This window comes from Dipodomys merriami, unplaced genomic scaffold, assembly GCF_024711535.1.
Source record: "Dipodomys merriami isolate MVZ:Mamm:240054 unplaced genomic scaffold, mDipMer1.0.p SCAF_31, whole genome shotgun sequence".
Lineage (NCBI taxonomy): Eukaryota > Metazoa > Chordata > Mammalia > Rodentia > Heteromyidae > Dipodomys > Dipodomys merriami.
The window spans coordinates 18,964,876-18,986,290 of NW_027204604.1; the positions used below are offsets into that span (position 1 = coordinate 18,964,876).

At 45.0% G+C, this 21,415-nt stretch overlaps 1 long non-coding RNA gene across 1 annotated transcript in view; it reads left to right on the forward strand.

Annotated features, from left to right (window-relative positions):
• The window catches only part of LOC138841038 (uncharacterized), a 50,632-nt gene extending 41,178 nt beyond the window's left edge, over window positions 1-9,454 (forward strand). Inside the window, exon 3 of the long non-coding RNA XR_011376306.1 lies at window positions 9,348-9,454. This is a non-coding gene — a long non-coding RNA (uncharacterized lncRNA). The remainder of the gene's footprint in view (window positions 1-9,347) is intronic.
• The last annotated feature ends 11,961 nt before the right edge of the window (window positions 9,455-21,415 follow it).

Consider the following 21,415-nt stretch of genomic DNA (forward strand, 5'->3'; position numbering starts at 1 on the left):
TGGTCCAGCCCGAAGGTCCAGCTGTCTGTCCTACTGTTGGTACACCAGTTCAGTGACCTGGGTCCCAGATTCCACTAGTGGAAATGAGAGGCTTCAATGAATGATCATTTATAATTCAATAACAAGATTAGAGGTGCATTTGAAAAAATACATCAATTATGACTCTCCAATCATGACTATTAGTCATAACTCCCTTGATCCCAGAGTAGCCTAGTAAAAGATGATTACTTTGGTTCCTTTAATGGTTTATATGAAGACAATCACTTAACAAATTTTAATTGGAAATTTCCTTGCTTGTGAGTGCTTTTAATATCAATATGCTTTGCTTCATACTGAAACTAAGCCCTTCATCCTGGAATGAAGCTTCAATTCCTCTCGTTTTTCTTATTTATTATTATAATATTTAAAATATAGGTGTGGCTCATCTCAAGCAGATTTGCTTGGGGAAGTGGAATGTAAACAGATTTGTGACTTGTAGTCCTACTTTGAAAATGTTTCCGATACTGGGCTCTTCTATTCATTCCTCATCCATTTATCACTTGTTGCTTGATTACTAACCACAGTGTTAGTCCTTCTCAGTCTTCTGTCTCCTTCATCATTACGGGGAGTCTTTGTTATCCTAGGACCCAAGTCCTCTTACAGGGTAGTGTGCTGTTTCAAGAAGCCCCGCCCTCCACAGACTGGCTGATCTCTTTGTCTTTCAAGCTCCCACTTTTTTATTGTTGTTGGTTTTGGTACTGGAGATTCATCATGGGGCTGTGATGTTGCTAACCTGGTGCTCTACCACTGAGCTACACCCCTAGTCTACTGACAGGAATTTTTTATGTGTGCATGCGGTTTGTTTATTTTAAAAATAACGTTAAAGATGGGCGTGGTTGTGCACACCTGTAATCTCAGCACTTAGGCGGCTGAGGCAAGAGCATCTGGAGTTCCAGGCTAGCCTGAGGTATAAAGACTCTGGCTCAAAAGATTTTTGAATAATTTTTTGAGTGTGCAATTCAGTTTGTTTTAGTACATTCACTAAATTGTGCAACCCTCACTATTATCTAACTGCATACCTGTTAGTGGTCACTGCCACCACCCCCCCCACCCCCCCCACCCCCGAAATCCTGTGGTCCTCTGTGGATCTCGGCTGAGGACATTTCACAGAAATGGAACCACACAATATGTGGCCATCCACAACTACCTTCTTCCATTAACATAATGTGTGCAAGGCTCATCTGTCCTGTTTCCTAATATCTTCTTGCTTCTTTATAGATTACTTTCCCTTCTTATAGAAATTTTTCAAGAATTCTTTCAGAGACATAAAACTGTGTCATAGCCTTTCCTTAGCCCTAAGCTTCAGAAAGTCATTACACAGTCACAGAGCTGAGGAGTGCACGTGTTTAGGCTCCAAGTTCTTTGTCTTCATTACTTTAAAATATTTCTCTACCACTATCGGGGATTCTGCTATCAGTCTGATTCCTCTGCCTTTTCAGGGTGTGTGTGTGCATGTGCGTGCGTGCGTGCATGCATGTGTGTGTGTGTGTGTGTGTGTGTGTGTGTGAGAGAGAGAGAGAGAGAGAGAGAGAGAGAGAGAGAGAGATTAGAGGTCAAACCCAGGGTTGTACATGTCAGGTGAGTGTTCTTGTCACTGAGCTGCTCTCTTGATCCAGATTCTGTGATTCTTGTTCTTCAATCTGCTTTACTTTAAGAATTTTCTCTCCAACTTTGATGTTCTTACATTTCACTATGATGTATCTCTATTGTATTTTTCCTATCCTTTTCAAGCTTGTTTAGCACTAGATATATAACCCGACAGTCTGAATCATTCTTTCTCTAACTCTGGAAAATTATTTCACCCAATATCATTCAGATGATGATATAAAAGTTTTACTTCTCTATTTAATACCATTTAATGTCTCTGACATCCTTCCTTTTCCTGATGCTTTTCAGGGTTACTTGCTTGGGTCTTCTAGTTCATTCTATCTTTTTTTATAGGCATCAATTCTGTGATTTAAACTGGCCATTGACTCTGCTGCTTGGAAATTTGGGGCCTTTTGTACTTAATGCTTGAAATGGTTTTATCTTCACAGCCACTTGCTTATCTTGCAGTTATACAATATCTTTATGTTAGGGCAGTTAGTTACACTTAGTTTAAGTTCTTATGCTGTCTTCTCACAATTACAATTACAGTAATAATGATTGTGCCAGGCACTGGTGTCTCACACCAGTGATCCTAGCTACTTAGGAGGCTGCCATCTGAGGATGGCAGTTCAAAGCCAGCCCAGGCAGGAAAATCCATGAGACCCTTTCTCCAAAACCATAACAGAAAACCATAACTGGCACTGTGGCTCAAAGTAGTAGAGCACTAGCCTTGAGTGGAAGAGCTCAGGGCAGCACCCAGATCCCAAGTTCAAGACCTACAACCGATTATTATTATTTTTGCTATTTATTATTACAGTTTTCATTTTTACAAGACTGGGTATTAATCCCTGAGCCCCCTGCAGGCTAGGCAAGCATTTTGTACCAATCTAACATCCCAACCCTTTTCCCATTACTTTTGCTTTCTCTGGAATGTTTTTTTCCCATTGTTTTCCACTGTGAATTTGTCTCTGTTGCGCTGAGACAAAATGAGTTCCTATGGAGCACCTGAACAGAAGAATGTCAGAAAGGCAGGCAGAAGGCAGGCAGACACGGAAAGTTATTTAGCCCGTGGTGTACAAAACATCACTACTGTGAAGGTAAAAAAGAAACATCTTCCAAGAAAAGAAGCAAAGCATGTGGTACACATGGCACAGCCAGCTGTGAGAGGCTGAGAGTGGATGCCACGAGTCTCCGGTGCAAAAGCTGGGGCCTAGCAGAGGGGGACAGACTTCAGAACACGGGGACCCGGTGTGTGCTTAGGGGAGAAAGCTGGGGCCTAGCAGAGGGAGGCAGAACACAGGGCGTGTGCTTTGGGGAGAAAGGGAGGAAGTGCTTCTTGTGCTTTCCAGGATAGTTTAGGGTTGGAGTGTGCGGAAGCTCCAAAGGTGAGCAGCCCCTGGTATTGCATTCGTGCTCAGCCATTCCCATTCTCCTTGTCTTGGGTGCTGTCTCTCTACCAGGGAATCTGCCAGCATTTCTGCCCAGAAAGACAGTCATGTCAAAGCAGGCAGGAGGAGGCCTGGTCTTCCCCCGGCCTTCCCTCCGCCATGCTTCTTATTTCAGCAGGCATGAATGCTTCCCTCATGTTACCTCTCCGTCCAACTTCCCTAGGCCCTCACTGTGTTCCTTTTCTTTTCTTTTCTTTTTTTCTTTTTTTTTTTTTTTTGTCGGTCGTGGGGCTTGAACTCTGGGCCTGGGCGCTGTCCCTCAGCTCTGCAGCTCAAGGCGAGCACTCTGCCACTTAAGCCACCATGCCACTTCCAACTTTCTAGTGGTTTTTTGGAGATAAGAGTCTCACAGACTTTCCTGCCTGGGCTGGCTTTGAACCTCGATCCTCAGCTCTCAGCCTCCTGAGTAGCAAGGATGACAGGCCTAAGAGCCACTGGTGCCCAGCTCACTGTGTTCTTGTGCAGTGTGGGAAAGAAAACAAAGTTAATAACGAATCCAGGGGCTCTGGCCTTTGCCCTCCGCAGACCATGCCCCGCCCTAGGAGCTGCTGAGGTCAGCCTGGGGCTCTCCATCTCTCTTCTCTGCGCTGTCTCTGTGTGGGGCAGATTGAGGGCAGGAAGTTGGCATCCCCTGTTATTTTTCTGTCATTTGTCTTTTCAGATATGAAATAAATATTAAGTTCACTTAAACCAAGGCTATTAACATTTGATTGGTCGGACAGTCAAATGCAAACTTGTAAACCATGAAATTTTAAGTGTACTGTAATAGCTTTTACATACAAATGAAGCTGTTTCAGTACTCTATTGATGATCTGATTAATATTTCATCTCAATAGGAGCCCAAATACAGACTGGGCCCAGGGAGTTTCTCCGCTTCCAGTCTGAAGGATTGGTTGGTGTTTGACTCTTAATTTCCAAATATTGAAAATGGAAAAGTACTTATGAAGATTTCTGTCTGTACACTTGCCAGCTTTCAAAAGCAACTCGTTAATCTAACTAGTGGAAAAGAAGGCGTGGAGTAGGAGAGGGTGAAACATCATTGAACTGAATCAATGAAATAATTGTTTTATACTAGAATATATGCTAAGATCTTCATAAGACATTCTTCTGTGTGTGGGGGGGGTACCTGCGTGTGTACCAATGTGTGTGCATGCACACACGCTGGGGCTTATACTCAGGTCTTCAGGTCTGCTTGATTTGCTTGCTTGCCTGGCCACTCTGCCATTTGAACCACGCTTCCAACCCTAAGAAGCTTCCCTGTAAGTCTAGAGAAAACCATGTGGGAAGGAGCGTAGAGCCCCAAAGGATGTGCAACGTAGAAGAGGCAAATGAAAATGAAAAATATTCAGAAGACTGCCAAGGTCCTCGGTCCTGAAAAGTGAAATCATTTATCAGGATAAATGGAGTCAGTTAACTAAAAATTTTTTAGGAACACTAAAATCAATTCTTGCCACTGGTGCCAGTGCCTCAGGCCTGTAATCCTAGCTGCTTGGGAGGCTGAGGTGTAAGGACCTTGGTTTGAGGTCATTCTAGGCAGAAAAGTCCTCTAATCCCTCTCTTCTCTACATACTGCTATGTGTCGTTGGGCATGCCTGTCATGCCATGCTAAGATTGGGAGGTTTCTGTTACCAGGACCGGCCAAGCACTAAAGCCTGTGAGACCCCATCTCCAATGGAGGAAAGCGAGAAGTAGTGGTTGATGCCTGTCATCCCAGCGATGGCAAGAATCCTAAAAGTAGGCAGATCCTAGCTTGGGCCTGTGCCAGGCAGCAAGAGAATTCGTATCCTAAAAATAACCAGTGAAGAAATAGGGCTGGAGGCCCAACTCCGTGGTCCCATGTCAATAGAGCAAGTATGAAACCCTGCGTTCAAACTCCAGTACTGCCAAAACCACATAAAGTCAATCCTCATTAAATACATTCTGCCAAAGACTTTAAAACATCAATGCATGAGATTAAAGAATCTTTTCCAGAGTGGATTACCAAAGGCATATCAACAATTAGGGGCCCAGGACACTAGAGCACAGAATTTGACTTTTAATTAGAGCCTCGAGTCTGTTGCTATGGCGGGAAGACCCTGTCAGAACTCCACTGATGGCAGGAGAGACGTTTGTAAAGCCACTTGATCTCCAGCTGACGTGTCATACTAGTGGGGGTCCTCCACATCCGGCCCTGTGGCAGGGGTGAGCAGGCAAGGGCCAGAAATGCTATTGTTTGGATCTTGCACAACTCCCACAAGCCTGCTGGAGAGTCTTCCCAGCCTGTAGCACTCCGGGGAGCCGGGAGAACCTTTGGGGGGGGCAGGCTCCGTAGGAGGGAGTTAGGTCATTGCAGGGGGTGGGGGAGGGATTCTGTATTAGGATCCCTGTCCTTTCTCCTTCCTTTGCTTTCTGGTCACCATGAGTAACAGAAAACTGACTCACATGGACCATCCAGGGCATGTTGAAGATCTGCCTTCATCCTAAAAGCAAGTGGAACTCACGAAGTCACCTGAAGGCCTGTAGAGCACATGGAGATGCCATGACTGCTCAGAGCGAGGGCAGAGCTGCCACTTTCCAGGTGGCAGGCAGGGCGCGGGTGGGGCGGGGGAGTGGCACAGCGGGGACTGGAAGTGCTGGTGAGAGTGCCAAGTCAATCACTGGGACCCAGCGCTGAAGTCGTTATGGAGGAGGGGACGTTGCCAGAAATCACTTCCAGATTGCTGGCTGAACTAGCTAGCCGGCAGTGCCGTCGACTGTGAGACAGACCGTAAGGATGAGGAGTGATAACCCGTGGTGGTTACAGGTGGGCTGTTTCCTCGACTTGCAGTAGTAGAGCTCGGGGAGACACCAGTATGTGCCTAAGGGCCACATGGCTCAGGGCTCTGGCTGCTCAGAAGCCTGACCCGATGTAAAGCTTTCCTGACTTGCTAGCAAGCTGTGGGCAGGCTGCAGGTGAGATGAGGCCCCTGCCCGGGCAGTGCCGGGAAGGGGGGAATCTGGGTACTTCAGTCTTGGAAATTGTTCATGGTGGTTACGAAGCCACCAGCATCAGCCTCTCTGTCTTGCACAAGCTCTTTCCATTCCACACCTCCTTTCACACATCTGTGCGTGGGCTCACACACACCATGAGTGTCTTAAACATCCTTCCCTTTCATTTCCTTCTGGTTCCTCTGGAACTTCTGAACGGAAAAATGTCAGAAACGCGCACAGGAGACACTGGTTGGGAAGACAGGGATTTAGTAAACCCGTGGCTTACAAAATGCTACTACTGTCTTGAAGAGGCAGAAAAGAAATGGCTCCCAAGCAAAGAGAGACACAGACCATCTGGGTGGTGTCGCACTGCAGTGAACTCTCGAGAACCAGAGTGTGTGTGGAGGTGTCGGGGCTGGGAGGTGTGGAGCCCCTGGCTTCCAGAGCTGAGGATTTAGGGCTAGCAGGCACTCGGATACAGTTGGATACACTTTGACCACATCCTGCTATCATTTCGCTGGAAGGCAACCACAAAAACTCCCAGCTCATCAGCCAACGGGCCAGCGAGAAAAACCATAACAATTCTAAAGTGCACCTCTGCAAATTTCCTTTTCTCCAATTTACTTTATAAGATGAAATTATACACAGGAAGCTATTCCAGTGAGGGGGTCCTGCGGGACGTTGGGTGTGAAGGGGTCGGTGAGCCCACAGCTTGGGGCGAGGGATGCCAGGCGCTAGCACAGGACAAGGACAGATGCAGGTGTACGCGATGGCCTGCGTCCCAGGGAGCTGAGCGCAGGGGAGGAGGGAGGAGCTGCACACGGCAGTCTAGATGAGATGACAGGTGTGGGGGTCCTTCTGCTCTCATTTGGATCTGGGGTGTCCCCCGAGGCCCTCGATTCCCACCTGGAGGCTACTGAGGCTGTGGGCCTGGAGGGCCGTCTTTAGGTCAAGGATTGTATGCCCTGGATGGGACCTGGGGAGCCCGGCCTCTTCCTCCTCCTCCTGCCTTTTGCTTCTGGGCCAAGGGTTGCGCCGTGGGCTCTGCCCGAAGTGCCCATCACGCCACGCTGCCTTACCATCAGCCCAGGCACGGAACATACTTCAGTGCAGTACCCCTGAGTTCCTGTTATGGGGGGACAGCTAGGAAGCCCCTAAAATCAGAAGCTGGCTGCCAGGGAAACCAGCCGTGCAAGCAGAGGGCCAGCCAGCAGGCCTCCCCTCCTCAAGGAGGGGAAGGAGCTGGAGATGACTCAATCACCAAGGGCCAATGATTTCACCAGGTAACGCCCTCTCCTTCAAAACCCTGAATGGCCGTGTTTGGAGAGCTCAGGGCTGGTGAGCTCGGGGAGGCACTGGTGTAGAGCACCAGCTCCTCTCCTCCACACCTGGCCCACCATCCCCTCCTCCATCTGGCTGTGCCTAAGTGGTACCCTTTAGAACAACCCAGTGAACACGAATCAGTGTTTTCAGGCCTACAGAGCTGTTCTATGTTACTTAACCAAAGTAGGCAGAGTTAGGTCTAACCTCTTGATTCAGTCAGAGGTTTGGAAGGCCCAGACCGGACTAGCAATTTGTGTCTAGTAAGGACTGGCCATCTTGTGGGACTGAGTCCTTAACCTGAAACATGAACTAGCTCCAAGAAGTTAGTATCAGAATGAGTTAACCTGTAGGACGCCCAGAATTGGCCGATGGATAGCATAGACCCACCCCCATATGCTTGGTGTCAGTCACGAAGTGTGTGAGCACCAGGAGAACTGTGGGCTCCTTCCTACGACCCTCAGTGCCTCCTGTTTCCCTCTACTGCGCTTTCTCTCTCTCTCTCTCTCTCTCTCTCTCTCTCTCTCTCTCTCTCTCTCTCTCTCTCTCTCTCTCTCTCTCTCTCTCTCTCTCCCCCCCCCTCTCTCACACACACACACACAGACATACACAGAGGCTTTCATGCACTGTGCATGACCTGTGAGCCTAGGGTCTCGAATGTGACCACCTAACACTTGCCCTCACAGAACAGGTGCCTGATTCTGTTCGTATCCAAACTAGATTTCACAAAATGCTGACGCACAGCTCCATGTAGAGCAGGGAACAAGAGGGGGGCTGGAGGGGAGCCTCCTGGCCCCGTTCTCCTCCCTTTAGGCGCAGTGTGGGCACAACTTGCCTCCAGGACCATAATAGACACTGTTGTGTTGGTGGCCTTGACCTTCCATTATTTTTTAAGTAGCTGCAGCCAAACAAAAGACAAATGAAAACTTTCTCTGAGTGACATTGAAAATATTACTGGCATGCCCCGTGGCCATTCATTAAGGAATTCTCATTCATCAACACAATTCATTTTTGTTTGAAGAGGCTGAATCCGCAGTTTCCTGCTGACTTTGCTGTTGGCCTCTCTAGCCATGTGGCCCAGATCATTTGCACTTAGTCTTAAATTTTAAGAGTATTAGGGGCATTTGTAGAATATTTTAAAACAAATTGGGCTGTTATAATTAGATAAATTCATAGAAGCTCATCTTTTATTTTATCCTTTATAATTGTAATAGATCCAGGACTTACATTTAATCATTTTTTTAAAAGCCCGGAACATAAATACCAAGTACGTTATTTTTTCTATAAATTGAAATATGCCCAATTGATCTGAATCTGCTTCGGCTCTGAATAGAAGAAAATGGCCTCAGGATAATTTTTAAATACTTTCATAATATGAGAATTTGTTGTCCTAGAGTCTCTTAGAAGCCTGAGCACTGAAGCTTCTAAATAGATGATTTCGAAAGTCATTAGGGACTGGGAATGTGGCTTAGTGGTAGAGTGCTTACCTAGATTGCATGAGGCCCTGGGTTCAATTCCTTGGTACCACATCAACAAAAGATAAATTTTGAAAAAAAAAAGAAGCAGAAAATCCCTTATTATAAAATACATCTAATTTGTTCTCTATGGTAGCAATGCTTAAATACCACAGAAATATACCTGTAGGTTAATCAAGTTTTTTTTTTTTTCTCTCAAAAATCTGTAGTCATGGGGCTGGGAAGGTGGCTCAGTGGTAGAGCGCTTGCCTTGCATGCCTGAGGCCCTGGGTTTGATTCCTCAGCACCACATAAGCAAAAAGAAAAAAGCCAGAAGTGGTGCTGTGGCTCAAGTGGTAGAGCACTAACTTTGAGCTGAAGAGCTAAGGGACAGCGCCCAGGCCCAGAGTTCAGGCCCCACGACTGGACCCAAAAAAAAAAATCTTTAGTCAGAATAATTTCCCAACATCTAATTTGCATTACCCATCTAATAGATTTCATCTTTAGAATAACTATTTTCCCTTCTCCTCCTCCCCCGTCTCCTCCATAGGTCAGTGCTGATAAGCCTCAAAATGCTGACTGAGGTCAGACAAGTCATTGGAATGTGTGGGCAGGCTGGCTGCAGCAAGACAGAAAACCAAGTGGTCCAGGAGCCCTTGGAGGAGATGGCCTCTGTCACCCTAGCTAGCCAAAGCCGCTGGGCCACTCACTTCCAAGAGATGCCGGAAGCCTAGACGTAAGTGTGGAATTTTTTTTTTTTTTTTTAGCAGTGGTCAGTTATTTTTCAAGGTTAAGGTCTGAAGCCTGGCTACCAGAAATTTTTTATTAGTGCTTTAACCAAATTCACTTCTGTTAATATTTAAGAATGCAGTGCTGATTGATATCCCTTCCTCATTTCCTCAGTTCTTGACTAGTGATTTTGCAAGTTCTAGTGTTAACCTAGAAAACACCCAGTATTGTATGTATGTGTGTATGGGGGAAGGGGTCCTGTTCCTTCCCAAGATCAACTCAGGCTTTGGACCAGAGCAGTCCCAGGAAAAAGAATGAATTGCAGCAAGTTTCTCTTGTCCCTGGTCCCCAGACCCTGACTGTGGAGGTAGTTGGAAGTCAGGAAGAGTTGGATTTGTCTGCCAATGCTGGAGATTAAAAGAGCAGTCCTTGTGAATGGAATTGTTTTCATGATTTTTTTTCCCAGTCTGTTCATTGTTGGTATATAGAAAAATCTACTGATTTCTGAATATTGGTTTTGTATTCTGCTGCTCTACTGAAAGTGTTGATGAGATGTAAGAGGTTTTTGGTGGAATTCTAAGGTAGGAGATCCTATCAGCTGTAAATAAGGATAGTTTCGTTCTTTCTTCTCTGTTTGAGGCCCTTTCATTTCTTTCTCTTGTCTTACTGCTTTGGCTAGGAATTCTAGTGGAATATTGAAGAAGAGTGGAAAAAGTGGAAATTATTTTATTTTTATTTATTTCAGTTTTTCTCCATTTAGTACAATGTTGGCTATAGGTTTGTCATACATAGCCTTTGTTATGTGAGTTTAATTTCTTGTGTTCCTAGTTTCTTCACATCTTTTATCATGAAAGGAAGTTGAATTTTTTTGTCGATTCTAGGGCTTGAACTTAGGACCTGGGTGCTGCTGCTCTTGAGCTTTTGTGCCCAAGGCTAGTACTCTGCCATTTTGAGCTACAGCTCCATTTCTGGGTTTTTAGTAGTTAATTACAGATAAGAGTCTCATAGACTTTATTGCCTGGGCTGGCTTTGAACCTTGATCCTCTGATCTCAGCCTCCTCAGTAGCTAGGATTACAGACGTGTGAGCAATTGATGCCTGGCAAGATGTTGAATTTTTGTGAAATGCCTTTTTCTGCATCTGTTGAGATGATCATATATTTTTGTCTTGATTCTGCTTTGTGTTGTATTTCATATATTGATTTTCATACGTGGAACCAGCTGTTCATCTGTAGAGTAAAATGAAACCAACTTGATTGTGGCATATAATCATTTTAATGTGTTGTTGAATACAGTTTGCGAGTATTTTGTTTTATTTATTCCATTAATTAATTTTAGCGTGAAAGAGTTTCATTTTCCGCACATGCACACAGTGTACTTCAGCAAACTTACCGCTCCACCCCATTCCCCTGCCTTCCCTCTGTCCCCTTCCCGTAGTAAGGGTCATTCTGCTGTGTTCATGAATATCCTTCCAGCCTCAGCATCCTTCCACTCCCTTCCTCTGACCATCCTCCTCTTCCTCATCCATTCCCAGGAAAAGATCTCCAAATATTTTATTGAGAATGTTTGCATCTATGTTTATCAAGGAAATAGGTCCATAACTTCTTTGGGGTAAGGGGAGCATCTTTACCTGATCTTGGTATTATTGGCTTTGTAGAATGAATTCCTATTATTCTTTCTATTTATATATTTTTTTGGAATAGTTTGAAGAGGATTGGTGGTGTTCCTTGAAGATCTGGTAGAATTCAGCAATGAATCCATTTAGCCCTAGGCTTTTCTTTTTTTTTTTTTCTTCATCTTTTTTTTTTGTGTGAAAATACTGTACAGAGAGGTTACAATTACATGGGCAAGATAATGAGTACATTTTTTTTTGGGGGGGGGTTCCGGTCGTGGGGCCTGAACTCTGGGCCTGGGCGCTGTCCCTCAGCTCTTCAGCTCAAGGCTAACGCTCTACCACTTGAGCCACAATGCCACTTCCGGCTTTTTTCTTTCTGCTTATGTGGTGCTGAGGAATCAAACCCAGGGCCTCATGCATGCAAGGCAAGCACTCTACCACTGAGCCACTTCCCAGCCCATGAGTACATTTCTTATCAATCATTGTAGCCTTTTTCTTTGTTTCCCCTTCCCATCCCTTCCCATCCTTCCCCCGTCCCTCCCCCATCCAATCCTCCCCCCCCCACCCTAGGCTTTTCTTTATTGGGATAATTCTTCTTTACTCACTCCATCCTATTACTCATTATAGATCTGTTGAAACTGTTTATATCCTGAGTTTTGGTGTATCATTTGTGTCAAGACATTTATCCATGTCTTATCCCATTACCAATAGTCTCAAAAAAACCAACCTTAGGAATTAATAATTTACCTAAAGAAGTGAAAGGTCTCTACAATAACACTACAAATTGCTAGATAAAGAAATTTAAGAAGATGGAAAGACCTTCCATGTTCATGTATTGGCAAAATCAATACCACAAAAGTGGCTATTTGACCAAAAGCAACCTATATATTCAATGTGGTCCCCATCAGAATTCTAGTGATATTCTTCACAGAGGTAGCAAAGTCAGTCCTAAAACCTGAAATGCCTCAAAATACTCAAAAAAAAACCTGAGCAAAAAGATCAACACTGGAGTTGTCATGCTATATGGCTTCAAATTACACTACAGAGCCATTGTAACAAAAACAGCACGGTACTGGCACAAAACAGACAAGCAGACAAGGGAACAGAAGACCCAGATAAAAACCCACAGTTACAACTGGCTGACTTTTGACAAAAGGTACCAAAAGCTTGTGTTGGATAAAAGACAGCCTCTTTAATAAATGGTGCTCAGAAAAATGGATATTCATGCATAGAAGACTGAAAGTAGAACCTTGTCTCTCACCGTGAACTACTATGAATTCAAAGTGAGTCAAAGACTTCAAAGTAAGACCCGAAGCTTTGAAAGTACTATGTGAAAAGAAACATACAGGCATAGGTAATAGCTTCCGCAGTAGAGCTCCAGTAGCTCAGCAAATAAGAGTAAGGATAGATAAATGGGAGTGCCTCCAACTAAAAAGTTCTTCACAACAAAGGAAATAGTCACTAGACTAGAGAGATAGCCTAAAGAATGTGAGAAAATGCAGCTGACAAGGCACTAATAACCAGAATAGAACCTCCCAAAGCATCAGCAACACATTTACTAAATGGGCAGATGAACTAAAGAGAATTTTTGAAAGAATTACAAATGGCCAATAAATACTTAGAGAAATACTCAATATGCCTAGCCGTAAAGGAAATGCAAACCCAAATGGCATTGAAGAAGTGGAAGTGTGGCTCCAGCCTGAGTGAAAAACCATGACGTTGACATTTCAGTTCAGTCCAGGCAGAGTGGCTGTCATTTAAAAAAAAATGCTGGCAAATGCATATGTGTTTTTGGAAAGATACTCTTTACATTGTTAATTAGTGCATCCCCTATGGGCAACAGTATGGAGGTTCCTTTAAAAAAAAAACTTTAAGAATAGATATGATTCACCATTGGGTGTATAGCTGAAAGAATGCAAGTCAGCAAACAGTGGAGGAACTTGGACAGCATGTTTGTTTCAGCTGTGGAAACAACCCAGACGCCCTACAACTGAAGACTGGATCAAGAAAATATGGCATGTGCACACACATATACACACATGGAGTATTATTCCACCATAAAGCATGAAATTCTGACATTTTCGGAAAATTGGATGGAACTGGAGATCATCATGTTAAATGGCGTAGGCTAGGTTCAGAAGTTCAGTGGATATGTATTTTCTTTCATATGTGGATCTAGTCCTAAAAGATACACATAAACACAATATGATTTTAACTGGGGGACTGTTTGGAGGATGAGGGAATGGGAAGAGAATGTGGAGGGTAAATAATGTTGAAATGCATTAAGTTTATTTATGAAGATGGATGATATAAAGAAAAATTCATGTTGAATGATAGAGGTGTGGAGGATAGAGAAAAGTAGAGACTATAGAGGGGGTTCATTTGATTAGAGTAGAACATATGCATGTTTGAAATGCCACGGTGAAATCCCTTTGTACCATTAATATACAGTAATCAAAATGAATGACAGCAGTATAAACAGGTTCTGTTGGGGATGGGTGCCAGAGGGGGGGGAGTGGGAAGAGAAAGTAAGTGAGGATAAGTATGAAGTACTTTAAATGCATGTACGAAAACAACAACAAAACCTGTTGAAATTGGGGAGAATTAGGGAGAGAGGTAGAAGGGGTGAGTTTGATCAGGGGACATATTTCTGTGGAAATATCACAGTGAAACCCTTTGTACAAACAATATGTGCTAATAAATAAATAATAAATAAATAATAAGAATAAATAAGTGAGAAGAACAGCCAAGTCCCCGTCTCTGTTTGTCTCCTTCCGTTGTCTGTCATCACTCCCCCCGCTGCTGTTGGCACAACAGCAGGAAAGGATGGACTCAGACTTACGCCGTGTCACACAGAGACACACATAAGCACATACACGATTCACGGGCACATATAGATAAACACAGGTACATAGACACTTAGATACACATGAACACATACAAACAGACATAAATATGCATCCACACATGCAGATACACATTGACACATATACACATAGATCCACATTCATAAGTACATGGACATATGCATATCTCCCTGTTCATACACAGAAAGAAACGTATCCATACATCTAGACACATACAAGCACACAGACACACACCTACAGTCACCTCCACCCACACAGACAAACACTAAGACACAACACATCCATCCACACACACACCTACAGATTCACACACACATTTACAGACAGTAATACCGAGACACATATTCAGACATGTTATATCTATGCAGAGAAGCACACCTACACACAGACTTCCACCTACCCACAGAAACACACACAGCTGTCATTTCCTGTCTGGCTTTCTTCTCATCTGTTCCTGAAGTTCATTTTCACTTGACTTTTCCTGTATGAAAAAGGTGACACATCTAGGATTTCTAGGGCTATGTGCAGGAGGAAAGAAGCCGTAGATGAAGTGATACTGCCACCCCGGACACCCCGCCAGGATCCCCGCCCCAGCAGGTCCTGGACACATGCCCTGACCCAGCCTTTGTCAGGTTGGGCTTGGCCCATCTCAGGATGCTGCCACGGAACTTGGGCTTAGTCTTGCACCCTAGCCTCTCCGCTCACCCCAGCTGCCTGGACGGCTCCTGGGAGTCACCAGACTTCCCACTCTGGCACTGGGGACCATGTGCTTGGAACTTTTACAGATCAGTTCCTGTTTCTTTAGTATGTAAACGATATGGGTTTACTAAAGCATTCTCAGTGGGAGGTGTTCCCTACAACCAGAAAAGAAAAGAGGTTTATATGGGAGCCACCCAGATGCCTAGTATAGATGAATGGCTCCAAAACCTAGGATATCTATGCACAATGCAATTTTACACAGCCATTAGAAAGAATATTATGTCATGTTATGGATGGACCTAGAACAAATCATGTTAGGTGAGATAAGCTGAACTCAGAGAGACAAACAGCATGTGTTTATTCTCATGTGGAAGCTAGATCTAAAATACACTGGGATATGATCAATTATACAGGACTCTAGGCATTCACACACAGTGAGACCCAAGGAGGATGCTCTTAGGAGAGGAACACAGAGGGGCAATGCTTGTGTGCCTCTGACCATATAAATAATATTTATCAAAATGAACTCAAGGAAATGGGAAAAAAAAGGTTTTTCTTCATTGCTGTTTTTGTTTTCTTTATGTCTTGTTTGATCGTTTGTCTGTCTTCAGGAGGGTAAGGGGGACACAAAAATGGAGGGACAGAGGGTGAACAAAGGCAGCAGTGGTGCTCACAAGACACTGTGTTGAAAATATACAACGTGTGGATGGGGGCAGGAAGGAAACCTGGGAGAGAGTAAGGGAAGGGGTGACATTATCCAAAAAGAAACGTGCTCATGGCTGACCTGATTATGTAACTGTAACCCCTCTCTTACATCAACTTTATAATCACTATTTTAAAAATTCAAAAAAGAAAAGGTGATTTATGCTTTGCCATGTCAGTGCATTAATTATCCACAGACTTGGATAAGGAGGAGTTGGCTGAGTTTTAATCATTACACCCTGGACTTGTAGAGAACTTGTGTATGTTGTAACATAGTTTATTGAGCAGGGGTCTATACATTCCATACGTGTGTTTCAAGGCATTTTTCCAGGTATCGCCTCCGTTTTTGTTTTCACAACTACACCTTGTGGCTTCCCGGCATGATAGGATGTAGGAAGACAGCAAACGCGCAGCACACTGTGGAATGGTAGAGGTCTGGGGGATAGAAACAGAGGGCAGCAGAGGGGATGCATCTGATTGAAGTAGAATATGTGCATGTGTGAAATCCTTTTGTACAATTAACGTACAGTAATGAAAATGAATGACAGGCTATAAACAGCTTCTGTTGGGGATGGGTGCCAGTGTGTGGGAGGGGAGTGGGTGAGTGAGGATAAAATGTGGCCGAAGTACTTTATATGCACGTATGAAAGCAGAGCAACAAACCTGTTGAAATTGTTTCAAGAAGGGAAAAGGGCGAATTAGGGAGAGAGATGCAGAGGGTAAATTTGATCAAGGGCTCTATTTTCGTGTCCCTTGCAAAGTATTTATGATGTTGTTTTACTGCTAACGTATGATCTAGTGAGATCTTTAATAGTATCAGGTAGGATTTTTGGGTGACAAGAAAGAGAAATAAAAAAATATAGTTTGTTTTAAAGTATGTTGTCTCTTTGGTCCAATGGCCAAAGCTGTAACAACTTTTAAAAAGCAAAATATAATGACAGTTTGCCTTACGAAAGTTAAAAAGTGTTTGTGACTCTAAGTATCACTATTCCACAGTACTGTGAAATATGTGAAATTTATGTAATCAGCTAATCTCAATTAAAGAAAAAAGAGAGAAGGGATGGGTTAGGAGAGATGGTGACAATGCTGTCAGACACTTTGTACTCATATACTGTTTTATAGAATGGGAACTTCTCTGTACAACTACTTTAAGAGAATTTAAAAAATTTTAAAAACACATTTAAAAAAAGCAAAATAAATGAGCCTGGGAAGGTGGCTCAGTGGTAGAGCGCTTGCCTCGCATGCATGCGGCCCTGGGTTCAATTCCTCAACACCACAAAAGCAGAAAAAAGTTGGAAGTGGCGCTGTGGCTCAAGTGATAAGGTGCTCGCCTTGAGCTAAAGAGCTGAGGGACAGTGCCCAGGCCCAGAATTCAGGCCCCATGACTGACCAAAAAAAAAAAAGCAAAATAAGTTAGTATTGGATAACATAATAATATATAAAATATTCATGAGCCCATCACTTTATTCTGCTATAAATAGATGATAGATTAATAAATAAAAGAGAAAAGACATCCTGCTTGTTGATGAATTCCTCTTCAAGTATGATTCAAGTATGGACTGCACATAGTAACTTCTTTCCCAGGATACAGTATAGAAAGGGGAAAGTAAATTTGTAGTGAATAAAACTGTCAAAACTTACCTTGGAGCTGGGCACCAGTGGCTCACACCTGTAATCCTAGCTACTCAGGATCCTGAGATCACAGTTTGAAGCCAGCCTAGGCAGGAAAGTCTGTGAGAATTTTTTTTATTTACTTTTTTTTTTTTGCTGTAATGAGCATGGTACTGTGCCCCTGTGGTCTTCCTCCCGTAAACCCTGTAATCCCCAAATCATCAGGAGAAATGCATCAGCGAAATCCCAGTAGAGGATGCCCCACAAACTATTTTTCCAGCATTTCTCATAACTGTTAGCCATCTAAAACAGGCCAGCCATGAGAGCTAGCCATAGCCTAGGAGAGCGCAAGGAGACTTAAAGAGAAGTGGAGAGCAGGCCCAAGTGTAATCCTGGAGGAGAAACAGGATGTGTGGTGAAGCTACAAACTATGGAGTTAATAATAGCACATTAATACTGACCTATTATTTGTAATATATACCTCACTAATGCAAGATTTACTAGGAAGGGAAATTGGGTAAGAGAAATAGAGGAATCTTCTATAGTATCTTCTCAAGTTTTCTGTGTAGCTAAAGCCAGTCCAAAATAGAAAGTATTTTTAAAGTATCTTCTTCCCTGAAAGAAAGGCAGATGGGACAGGTGCGGAGTGGGTGGACTTAGAGGATCAGAGCAGTTTCAGCAACACAGGTGCCTTCCACACCGCCCTGCTCCAGCACACACTCGCCTCCACTTGCCCGTGTGCTTGTAAGAGAACAGCAGCAGGGCACACCGCACAGGTAGATGTGCAGGTGGCGATGGTACACACCGCACAGGCAGACACGATGGTGGTGGTACATCTCACACCAGCAGACACTACAGAGGGGGTGTACACCATTCAGACAGACACCACCATGGTGCACACCATACATAGCAGTGCTGCACAGGTAGATAAAACAGTGGTTGTGCACGCTGCACAAGCAGACACAAGGGTGGCAAGTGCACACACACACACAGAAGACACAGCTGTGTCTTACCAGAGAGAGACAGAGCCATTTGTCAGAATCAGGGGCCCTTCTGCTTCTGAGCCCATTGCTGATGAATGAACGAGGTGGCCAGGACGGCACCCAGGCACCAGAGCTGGCCGGAGTCTAGGGGTGATGGCCTTGGGACCCGCTGGCTCCTCCATCCCCTTTACAAAAAGCTGAGTGAAGCCAGACACCCGTAGCGCATGCCTGTAATCCTAGCTACTCAGGAGGCTGAGATCTGAGGGTCGCGGTTCAAAGCCAGCCCAGGCAGGACAGTCCATGTTGGAGACTCTTATCTTCAATAAACCACTCAGAAAACTGGAAGTGGCGCTATGGCTCAAGTGGTAGAGTGCTAGCCTTGAGCTGAAGAGCTGAGGGACAGCGCCCAGGCCCGCAGTTCAAACCCCACGACCAACAAAAGAAAAAATAAAAAGCTGAGCGAAGCTTGAGTGGTGGTTTTGTCTGCTCTTTGCTGTCCCAGTTGAACACACCATGGGTCCCAACTGAACTCTGCCCTCTTGCATGAGCTGCTTTGGAGGCTAATCCCTAGGCTGTGTATGAAGATACAGGTGTATCGTTTTCCTGTTCATGTTCAGTGTCTGGCTGAGGGCCTTAGTCTCCGTTACTCTGTTCCTCCTGAGAAGGAAGAGGGACTCTGCTTGGTTCTCTTCCCCGCTGGGGAATTCTCAGGAATTGTAAATTCTCAGGAATTGTAGAGAGTGCTGATAGGACAAAACAGCACCTCCCACAGCTGTTCATCAGAAAGTGTAGATGAGGTGCATGGATCAGACCCCGTGTGTGTCTCCAAACACGTGCCAGCGCCTGTCTCGCCACACTCCTGCAGCCAGTCACCTTCTCCAATGGTGGAATGTTAATCAGTTAGGATGCTGGCTTTTCCATCTGTGTGGCTGTGCTTTCTTACAGGTCAGGAAATGACTATGTGCAGATAGTTAGAATTGGTCATCTGGGTCCCACAGCCTTTTTCAGAGGTAAGGTGGGAAAAAAGCCTTAAAAGTAAAGGAAACCTTTTATCGACTCGAGTAAGGAGTAAGCAGTTGTTTGCTTTCCCAAAACCAAGGAAAAGAGGAGGAGGGGAAGAGGAAGAAGAAGAAAAAGGAGGAAGAGGAGGTGGAGAAGTTGAAGAGGAAGAAGGGGAAGAAAGGAAGAGGAGAGAAGGAAAGGGGAGGAGAAGGAAAAGAAGAGGAGGAGGAGGAGACCACAAAGAAGCAAGGAGAAAGAAGTAAGAAGCAATGGGATGAGAATGAAAGCGAGTTGAACACCGAGGTCTGGAAAGCATGCTTGTCAGACCACAGCATGTCCCCGTCACAGGAACCCATGCGGCTTCGAAGCAAAGCTGTACCTCAAAGAAAGAGAATGCTGTTCAGCAGAGTTTTTATTCCAAAGGGAAAAATGGGCATTGGACAGTGCCTGCTGAGTGTCACCTGTGCATTGGAGGAAGAGGAGGGTGACTACAAGGGAATATCATCAACGCAGGCAAAGTTAGAGAAACTTTCTCCACCTTGAAAAGTTACAGAACTTCTTTCATAGTACACGAAGTTACTCTTTTTTTATAGTCAGAGGCAAATAAGTAAAACATTTTAAAAACAAAGTGAAAAGAGTTGGTCAGGCTAGGGAGTTAAATCGAAGGCTAGTGGAGAAAATAGAATTTGTCAAGTGCAGCCTAAAATCACCACTCATCCAGGGTAAGGGGGAACTGAAGGCTTGAGGCGGAGCCGCCCGGCCCGGCCACTTCAGGGCCCTGAAACCTCGGGTGCCACGGTGGCCCCCTCTCTGCACTCCCGAGAGGGTGAAGAACAGACCACTGCCAGGTCGCCTGCGGCACCTCCCCTCCTTAGAACCTGCCCTAGGACGGGTCCCTGCCAGTCAGGAACCAGTGGAACTAGCAAACACACGTCAGTGAAAGCTGGAAAAGCGTGTGTGGAGCAGGGACCTAAGAGTGGGGACTAGGGGGAGCGGGGACAACCAGATTGTGTAAGGGAGAGCTGTGGCTACGCCAGCGAATTGCACACTTCGTCAGAACATGACCATGAGCACCCAGAAAGCCCATCAGCTGACTGTGTTACATGGGAGGCCTCAGAGGTCATACCAAGAGGTTAAAGGTCAGTTCTAGGGGGACCCAGACCCACACGGAGAAGAGGGGAATCCAGCACATCATGCATGCCCCCTCAGCCATATAGAGCACTCCAGGGAGAGGGTCTTGAGAGTCCCGAGTGGAGAATGTCAGGATTGGGTCCTGGAGGATGGTGGATGGACAGTGACAGACCCCAGTGTAATAGGAGGGCCAGACATGTAATTAGCCATCAGAATCAAGATGGGTGCAAATGGTGAAGGGTGCTTGGTCCTCCTACAAGCAGAATAAATGGCAGCTGACATTGAGCTGACTGCTCTGTGTACGTTCCAAAAAGAATCACCAATGAATGAATCACCAATCAACTAGGTACAGACACCATAACAAACCACTCTGAGTTCTTACCGTGTTTCTATACCAGGCCTGTTTTCTTTTTTTTTTTTTTTTTTTTTTTTTTTTTTGTCGGTCGTGGGGCTTGAACTCTGGGCCTGGGCGCTGTCCCTCAGCTCTTCAGCTCAAGGCGAGCGCTCTACCACTTGAGCTACAGCGCCACTTCCGGTTTTCTGGTGGTTTATTGGAGATAGGAGTCTCACGGTCTCTCCTGCCCGGGCTGGCTTTGAACCGCGATCCTCAGATCTCAGCCTCCTGAGTAGCTAGGAGTACAGGCGTGAGCCACCAGCGCCCGGCACCAGGCCTGTTTTCAAACCCAGACTCTACTCAGCAAAAACAAAACATGGGACCTCAGGAAGAAAGACACTTCATCCTGACATCTGCTGTGTGTGAACATGATCTCTGGTATGTCCACAGGGGCCTGAGGAAGAAAGACACTTTTCTCAGTGGGAAAAGGAGACACCCTGACATTTCCTGAGTGGTTAGACATACATTCTGAGTTCACATTAACTCCTGAGAATATCTTCATGTTCCTTCTGTTGGAAACAGAGCATGTTGCGCACCGGATAATAGGTAGACTCAGCCCTGCACAATTCAGTGGACCCCTGGGTCTAGGAGACACCGAACAGGTATTTCTTTGGTCTGTGAATGTATTACTGGGATGGATATATGTACTTCGTCTTTGGCAGAGCTCCACAACAACTCTGGTGTGTGAACTTGGGATGTTGCCAACCAAAGAAAAGAAGGTCAGATGAGAAGACTCAAAACTGCTCCCACCTGGCCAGGTGGGGCCCGGGGTCGGGATGGGGGCGTGGGGTCAGACATAGGCAGTGATGGACACAGCTGTGTGATGGTGGCGCGTGAGGAAGCGGCCTTCTGTCACCACAGGTATCTGCGGTGGGATGACATGCGTG